This window comes from Microtus ochrogaster, chromosome 18, assembly GCF_000317375.1.
Source record: "Microtus ochrogaster isolate Prairie Vole_2 chromosome 18, MicOch1.0, whole genome shotgun sequence".
Classification (NCBI taxonomy): Eukaryota; Metazoa; Chordata; class Mammalia; order Rodentia; family Cricetidae; genus Microtus; species Microtus ochrogaster.
The window spans coordinates 67,268,755-67,278,593 of NC_022020.1; the positions used below are offsets into that span (position 1 = coordinate 67,268,755).

The following is a 9,839-nucleotide window of genomic DNA, read 5'->3' on the forward strand; positions in this document are numbered from 1 at the left end:
GGAGGGGATTCCTTTTTAAGCCTGACCTGGGGAACAGAGGGAAAAGGGTCCTTGGGTGAAGGTGCTTTCTTCAATGCTAGAGGAGCCAACTTCATTCTCTGGCATACACCCATGCACATAAAGACATCTAGAGACTATGCTGACAATAACAATCAGATATATACCATGGCATTAGGAGGGCTATAGAAAATATTAATCAGGAAACTTATACATGCTATGGCAAGGGAGAAAAATAACTGCACTACAAGAATAGAAAGAAACTGCAAACTCTGAGATATGAAAATTCCTCCTGCTCAACCATGAATAAGGCTGTCTTTCTGTTCATCTCATTGACATTCATAAAAAATATTAAAAAGTAAAGACCAGAACAAAATACCATGTTTACGACATATAGATCAACATCATATATGATTATGAAAAGTTTTCAGTACATTTTAAAAGAACACAGAAGGCTGGAGAGATGGTTTAGTGGTTAAAGGTATCTTTCAAATGTGATGACCTGAGTTTGACCTCTGGGTCCAACTAGGAGAAACAACTGATTCCCAAGTTCAATTCCTTTTCAAATGAGGACCACGCCTCATTATTACACATGAGAACACATAAACACAATTTAAAGAATGGACTTTTTCCAAAGACTACAAAGAATCAAGCACAATATACTGAATTTACAAAGTATGATCTCAACATACAATTCAGAGATGTTACTAATGTAAAACTCTTATTAAAAATATTTGAGTTCTCTTATTCCCTGAAAATAAGAAATACATAACTCAAAATATCAAGTATTATGAAAATGTTTTTATGTTTAAACGTTCTGACATTTTCATTGTTTTTTTAAGAGCTCATGTGTCCTTTCAAATTTCCTTAAAGAAAATTATAGCTTCTAGACGCATCCGAGAGGAGATGCGTTGAGAATTTGTTAGCATCCACACAGAAGGATGAGTGCTGTGCTTAAGGAAGCCTCCGGACACAACAGGAGCACCCCTTCCACTGGATCATACATGAGACACACGGAGATGACGGGCTCATCGCTGTACAGAACCTAGCATGTAATCAATCCATTCTTAAATTCGACTTTTATAACCAGTAACTACCTAAGTTCAACTGACTTTTCACCCAATCCAAAAATTCATTCAGAATTCCATAAAACATATTCAAAGATTTCAAAGTAAATATTTTATGATTTTATATATCTTTTAATACTCACAAAATATAGCAACAATTTCACTATGGTGAAAAATTGAAACTATAAATGCCTATAATCAGCTTTGAGGAAGCTATGAAAATCCACCCAGAGTCAGAAAATCATGCTATTACAAGGTAACTTAATAGCAATATTGTCTGATTCCTTTAGAATTTATACTTCACTATATACGAAAATTTGAGTTACGTCTTCACACATGCAGACAGGTGCACAGACACTTGAATTTCCTGATGAGGACATGCATCTAAGCAATGTGAGAGATGAACTGACAAGCAACCACGTAACTGTAACTTATGGATAAAAATATCATGGTCACTCAATACACATGCACATAGAAAGTTTAACTATGTATTAATTAGCTTAGCTTTTAGCAAAACACAAGAGTATATTGCACTTCTACAGAGTGAGAATTTAAAAAAACATTACACAGATAGACAATTACTATTGAGTGAATTTATTTCCCCAACAGTGCTAAAGATGCAAAATTTTCCTTCTGTGGAGTAGTTCAGTAAATGATTAACATCAGCTATGCTCATTATCTCCCTAACAAAACTTCACTAAAAACAAGTAAATCAAAACTGCCTCCACTATTCCTGAATAAATAAATTAGAGACCAATTCAGTGGCAGCAATGATATTTTAAAAAAGCTTGTGCAAGCTCATTGTACAATTTTATTATAAAATCCCATTTGATAAAAGAAAAAATACACTTACTCAATTTCAATGCAGTTTTTACTCGCACCAATGGCTTCACAAAAAAATCTGAAAAAACTTTGTAATAGTAACATACCTAAAGGGGCCAGCTCTGCATTTCAACAGATTCTAGTCACTGCTGATTAGGAGTGGATACGCCACAACAAGACACTTCCGAGAGCTGAGCCTATTTCTTTACCCTAGGGAAGTGGACGAATAATGGCACCTTCTAGGAGCTATCACTATTACGATCAGAGAAAATAAATGAGAACACTTACTTCCTAAGAACCTAATTCTTGACTTTCTGAAAATATGAATTGAGATAAGTTGCAGAAAACTGCTCATACTTTTGTTTTGACAAAAGCCCACAATTCTGCATAAAATAAACCATAAAAGCACCTGACCCAGGGGATCCTATATTAAACCAAACTCCCATCCAGTAACAGCTGTGTCTGTACTTTCTATGTTTAAAGAAAACTTGGTAGGGAAATACTACTAATTAAGCATAAATGCGAAGTGGAAAATCAATAAGGTGATGAAATTGCATGAATTTAAAGTGAAAATCAATGCATTGGAGAAAGCCCTGTAAGACTGTACCCTAAAATCTAGGAAGAAAGCCTCAGTGAGTCAACCTATACTTTATGCCTACGATCACTAAAATTCCATTTCCTTTTATGAATGATAAAAGTTATTAGAGTAAAAGATCTAGTGTAAGAAATGTTTAGTAATTATTCTAATTCTACCATTAGAAGTGCCCTGCAAAATAATTCTATGTAAAAGATTTCTGCCATTTCAAAAACTGTTCACAAAATAATTCAATTCAAAACACAGTAAGTAAGCTTTTTATTGCTATACTCTAAAAGATTTTTCTTGAAATTAAAAAGCATGTAAATTAGGGTGACTGAACATGCTTTCATCTACACAGTAATATGGTCGCTATTCATCACCTGCAGTCATAAAACACTAGGTCTCGTCCTTAGCATATTCTAATGACGCCTATCATGCAAATGAGAGTGACCTTTTCCTTGCATTCTGCAAGTTCACATTTATTCCAGGAGTACATAGAGTTTGCCAATACAAACTAGCCACAGACTTGGTAATTACTGTAATCAATTAGTAGTTAGTGTCGTTCTGCTCATTTTCAGCTAATGTCAACTAAGCCATTTTGAGAGAGTCACTCCTGACAACAGCTTTTCTGTTATTATTCTTTAAATGTGGGAGAAAAACGGGGAATGAAGAAGATAGGTACCCTCAGACTTCGCAGTGTGGCTGAAAGGCTGTCCACGGAACCACGTTAAGATTCAAGACAACACTCTAAAGTTGATAACATACAAAGACTTCCTTGCAAAGTTTCTTATCCTTAAAATGACATTGAAGTTTTCTGCCTATACAATTAAAACATTAATATTTAAATATTTAAATGAAGGACACTCTCCTGTGCGGGCAGTTCAGACTCAGTAGAACTCGGGCCCTCTTCTCAACGGTTGAGTAAACAGGCCATACCCTCTGTTCAGAAACAGTCTATTGTGCAGACAGTTATGGATAGGAAACATTACAGCAGCCGGTAATTAAAGTAAAAACTAATACTGTCTCGGAGATGGGGAGTTTGCAAAGGAAAACCATTTGTCATAGCTTACCATTCTCATAACTGAAAGGAATTATCTTTCTTTAGCACAGTTTAAAATGTCCATTCTAAACTAGAATATTTACTATGAAATGAGGCACACATACTGATCTGATGCTATTAACTAATATCAGTAGAACAATAATGTAACAGATTTTAGAAAATATTCTACACATGTGAACATGTCTTAGATTAAAACTGAGGGCATGTAAACAAATACCACACAAAGCTACTCGATCACCAGCACACGCGCACATGTGCGCGCGCGCACGTACACACACACACACACACACACACACACACACACACACAAATCCCACAAGATTATTTTTGCAAAACACTGCGTTTTATTTTAATTCATATGATTGCTTTAAATATTTAAGAAAAGAACTATAAGAAAATGCCTTCTCAGTTGCTGGTTGCTAAAGAAAAATATTAATTTTGTATTAAGTGTTGTACCTACGTATATTCGATCACTGTACCTACCAATATGTCAATGAAAATAAGAGGAAGACTTTGTTTCTATGAGACTATTGCGCTCATAAAAATAAAACTGATTTTTACATACTAAAAATTACCATTTAATGAAAAATAATAGAGATAATTTCCATAGTATTACCAGACATCAAAGAAACTGTAAAAGAAATGTCGATCCTGTTTGTACATGTCAGCCAAGGACATCTACCTTCACAGTACTGCAAAATTAATACAGTCTAGGGTCTTTATATACTGGCACAGATGTCTCCCTGTGCGTGTGTGTGCACATATGTATATACATACACACACAGGCAAACACACCTATGAAAGAATTGCTAATTTGAAATAAAGTTCATTTGGATGGTAATTCATAATGGTAAATAAATATACAAACACATACATGTGTATTTAGCTATGTAAGTTTACCCACTTCAGAAAAAAAGACAAGAATTTAAATCAAAATTTTAACTGTAAACAAAATTACAGGTACAAAAGCACATTTATATGCTAAGTGAAGACACTCAGTTTCTCGATGGGCTGCTAAGTGAATACATTATCCTTAAAGCTATGAACTGGGACTTTTCCTGGAATTGAAAACTTTCCATGTGGAGAGTACTTTTTAAACTTAAAATTCTGCAGTGGTAGGAATACTGGAGCTGGCCTATAATTTCAGCACTCTAGAGGTGAGTCAGAAGGATCGCAGATGTGAGGGCAAACAGAACTACAGGAAAATATCCTATCCATAAAAAAAGATAATAGAGAAAGGAAAGAAGAAAAGAATGACTTTAAAGACAGAACCATGCTAGAACGACCTCAGCTATCACAAATATAAACTGACAATCTTGGGAGGCTCATTGGAATACAAAAAACTACTTTTTCAAAGATCCAAATAATTTTACAACTGTAGGGGGAAATAATTTAGAAATATTTATTCCCATGGTGGTATTTACAGTAAAAGGAGCAATCTAGTGTGAATGGGCAGAGTGTGGTATCAAAGATTTGCTGGTTCCTTCTGCACACGACTGAAACCAGCCACCTCCTGGAGCATCCAACACATACAACCTGTCAACCCCGACACAGAGCCAAGCAGGGCAGAGATAGCTCTTTCCATTCTTGTCAGAAGAATCACCCAGTGTGGGGCTTTGACAGCTACAGAGAAGAGACAAGAACAAACAGGATGAGGAGAAGGAAACAACCCCCAGCAGATCTGCAGGGCCCAAGGCTCCTCAGAAAGGAAGATGCCAGGCACAGAACAGAGAGCATTGCACAGCTGTCTCAAAGAAAAGGCTAACATGAAATGCTTCGGGAGAGAAGAAGCTGCTCAACTACAGGATGATGTCTTCATGGTAAATAGTTAAGACAGCTTGTGACCCAAGTCCTGTTAGGACACTAATTGTCCATGAAAGCCGACCTGCAGCAAAGCAGGACTGCTCAGTTCCAATAGAGCGGGCTCCCGGGGACTAACACGATTGCAGATGACAAGAGACATTCACATATCACAGACCTGAGACACAGCATCCCCAGCAGTCCTCTGAAAGACCCTTTCAGACCTCCACCTCAACAACAGAAAAAGCAGACGAGAAACAATGTGCTGGATTTCCTATATACCATAGGAGCTTTTCAAATCCTGACGATGGAAAATAGATAAAAGGAAAATGAAAATAACACTTGTAAAGTTTCACTTGGTTGCATTAGAAGTAAAAATAACTTACAATAAAAATGAATAACAGTAAATTTGTGTTGAAATATGCTCAATGAATGATTCAATGTGGCTAAAAGTGTTTCAATTTGTTAGGAGTACTTAATACAAAAAGTTTAAGCATGTATTACATATTATAATTTATAATTATTACAGCATTTCAATATTTTCTATAAGCTAATGAAGTGGGTTGAAGCACCTTTCTAAAGCAGTAATTCAAAACCACATTAGGTGACATTAAATTACACTGCTTAAACCAGAGACCAAAACAATTCTCTGAGACTAGTTAACAGCTGGCTATAAGTTAGAAGGCAAATATTTTTTTTTACTTGAAGCTGAGTAATGTATAGAATAAAATAATGACCTAACAGAGTGGGGTGGCATTAGTCAGCAATCCAAGCACTTGGTAGCAGAGTGAGGAACATGAGCTCAAAGCCATCCCCTTGGCCACATACAGTATGCCAGGCGAGCCTAGGATACGAGTCACTGTACAGAAAAACAAGACACAAATAAATCACCTATTGTTTATTTGGAAGTCAAATTTGGAACTATTTTAATGTTTAGAATCACCCAAATAGGAACAGAATAGAAAGCTAAGAATTTTTCCGACACTAAGATATTGCCATGCACAATGCTAAAGCAATTGGAGAAGACTGATCAAATCTACTCTCACTTCTCCATCCTTTGCTATCTTACAGGAGCACAGTACACTTGAAGGCCTTAGGGGGAAGACTGCCAAATGCTCATACAGGATAAAGGACGTGAACCAATCGGCACTGGTTAGAACACTCATCTTCCAAAAACCACAGAAGGCTGAAATTAAGGTCTCCTGACTGGATTACTCTCACTAAATACTGATTGAAAATGTAACTTACAGGGCTTAGAAATGCATTCTGGGAAAGTATGAAGATGGACCACTCTGTCTGATTTCAATGGAATGTGATAAATACCTAAAAGTGGTCAAAGTGGTAAACCCATGAGTGATCTGACTACAGAATCAGACAGCACAGTTCTACGAGTGAATAACTCTCCCAAGTTAGACCAAAGAGAAAACAGGCCTCAATAAAAGGCAAGCATTAGGACATGAAGCAGTAAATATCACTGGACAAATTTATTTATTATGCAATTCTACCAAAAGTTCTCAAAAATCTTAAATTTCTATTATATCTGCTTGAATTGATAGGTCAATGTCACAAAAGTATAGTGATTTTATACACTTAAATATTATATATTTGGGATTTACAGTTTGTGTAAAAAGCAGCAGGGCCATTTTGTCTTCTATGCATAAATAACGGAAGCCATACTCATCCATGGGCTTTCCAAAATTCATCAAATATTCTGCCTGCTTTCAAAAGGGGGAAGGGGGAAAGATGGAGTACCTTAGAATTAAAATTGAATGTTAATTCTACATAGATGAAAATATTTTTATAATGTACTTGTAGTTTAAAAAATGAATAAACAAACTAGTGAGGGAAGTAAAGCTAGAATACTGTGAAACAATGCTCACAAATGGTCCAAGATGTGTGCACATTTGTCTTTATGAACGTACTTGATAACCAAGTAAACAAAATATTCACTCGGAGTCTGATCAAGTAACAACATTCCTTCTATAACCATAAAGAATCCTTTGGATATTAAGAAAGATTCTATTTTTTAAATGACAGAAATTTTAGAAAAGGGCATCAATAATTTCTCAGACCAAGAGCTTTGATTAAACCCATTACATGTAATCAGTGCTGAACAAGAAGGCCAAAAAATGGTTGTTGGTGTCAGAAAACGTAGGAGCAACAGCAGCCTTCCTACAAATGAACAAAGGGACAAGCTTTGGGGACAGTCCTGCTACTTCAGAGAGACTGACTGCTTCATATCTCCAGTCCAGGGGAAGATAAGACTGGAGGTGAGGAGGGGAGAAAAGATCTGTCATGGAGCTAATTTTTCAAGTAGAATATCTATTTCTTGTACTTTAATCTTAACTGATAGTGTAAAAATAATTAATGATTAAACATTTTCAAGCTCATATTGAAACTGTGAGGAGTCCTCTGAGAATACTGCAAACTGTGAGCAGCAGCACAGCCCTCAAAGATGGGCACCCAAGGAAGTCCCCTGCATCATTCTCCACCACAGCTCTGACCGGCTGCCATGCTCATGCGCCCATCCACCCCAAACCCCAGAAGAACAGACGAGTATTTTTGAGATGAACGCTGAATCACCACACCCAACAACTGTGTTTACAGTAACAGCAGAAGATAATACATTTAATTACCTGTCCCCTACTAAACAATTTTTCAGAATTTCAATGATACTGATTTATTATACTATATGTAGATATATAGCTAACAAATAAAATTGCATTTTCCCTCGGGACCAATAGAAAAGAAGGACAAGACAGGCTAACAGGAGGATTGAATATGATCAAAATAGGCTGGGCTATTTGTATGAAGATATCATAATTAAACCCACCATTTTATACAATGAATATATGCTAACAACAATTCTAATTATCTATCTCAGTAATGTCAATGAAAATTGAACCTTACAGCTATTTCTTAAAAAAAGAATTTTCTATTATTTATATTTATATTGGATACACTACAAAAGCTCTAGACCTCCATCCTCAAGTTGAAAAAAATGACAACATGTATTGTTTTGTGATTGTGGCTTCTGCACACCACTGTAATATTTTATTAATGAATTTCTGTAACGCTAGCTTTCTATCCCATACACTCTGACATACCCCATGCTCTTTTCAAAGCTACTAAATGATTCCATAGCAAATAAATAAGTAGGCTAATGAACATACAAAAAAAAAATTCCTCCATAGCATCTAACACAAAAAAATTCATGCTTTTGTACATTGTAAAGATTTGTTACTCATATTGGTTAAATAAAATGCTAATTGACCATTAGCCAGGCAGGAAGTATAGGTGGGGCAACCAGACTAAAAGAATTCTGGGAAGAGGAAAGGCAGAGATGCAGTCACCAGCCAGACACAGAGGAAGCAAGATGAGAATGCTGAACTAAGGAGAGGAACAAGTCATGTGGCTAAACATGGGCAAGAGTTGTGGATTAATTTGAGTTGTAGGAACTGGTTACAGGGAACCCTGATTGCTTTTCGGGCTGGGGGGAGGGGGACTTAATTGGGGGAGGGGGAGGGAAATGGGAGGCGGTGGTGGGGAAGAGACAGAAATCTTTAATAAATAAATAAATTTTAAAAAAAAGCTACATAGAAAAAATAAATAAATCCATTTATGGTAAAAAAAAAATGATAATAATATGCCTGAGGTAACAGGCCAAACAGTCGGTGATTGATGTAAGCCTCTGTGTCTTTCTTTGGGACTGAACAGCTGGGGTTCTAAGCAGACAGAAAATTCTGACTACAATTCTCCTTATCTAAACCATTATCTGTCTAGAAAATAAGTCCACAAAAAAAGAACAGAAATCAAGAAAAATAACAGAATTAAGCAGAATTGATAAAAACAAATGTCTGAGAAATCATCAACTTGTCAGGATAATTCTACTAGTTTGCCAAGATCTGATACTTCCTCCAAGTGCACGGTAGATATTCAACAACACAGCGAACTGTAAGTAATGACAAGCTCCCATTCCATGAACTGTCTCTCCATGGCAACGCTTTTTCTTTTAGCAGCAATAGATCACCTCTAGGATAAACACTGGGCAGTGACCATGGTGAGAAGACTTTGCAAGGCACTATTATAAACATTCTATCGTACTTTCAGATCAAAGTCTTCTCTACACATTAATCAAAACGCATGGGGTGTGCTTTCTTCTATGGAAAATAAAGGACAAAACACTCACAGCAAATAGACTTTGGATTGGTGCTAGTTTAAAGGCAGGGTCTCATTATACTAGACTGGCCTTGAATTCTTCTACGAACCAATTATCCATGTGGATAGGAACTTATAACTCCTGGGTGCTCCTGTTACAGCCATAAGCTACTAAACTAGGTTTATGTGGTCCTGGGGAAGAAATCAAGGGCTTCTTGAATGCTGTGTAAGGACTGTACCAACTAGCCAAATGTTTAGCTTATCTCACAGCAACTGATGGACTGTCAATTGCTCAGCATGGAGAGGCTATGCATCCAGTAATTCTCATCTCTCTCTCTGTCTCTCCTTCTCTCTCTCT

General features: G+C 36.4%; 1 protein-coding gene across 1 annotated transcript in view; it reads right to left on the reverse strand.

The window, feature by feature from the left end:
- Znf407 (zinc finger protein 407) overlaps positions 1-9,839 on the reverse strand; it is a 364,962-nt gene that overhangs the window by 238,238 nt on the left and 116,885 nt on the right. The gene's annotated exons all lie outside the window — the stretch shown is intronic.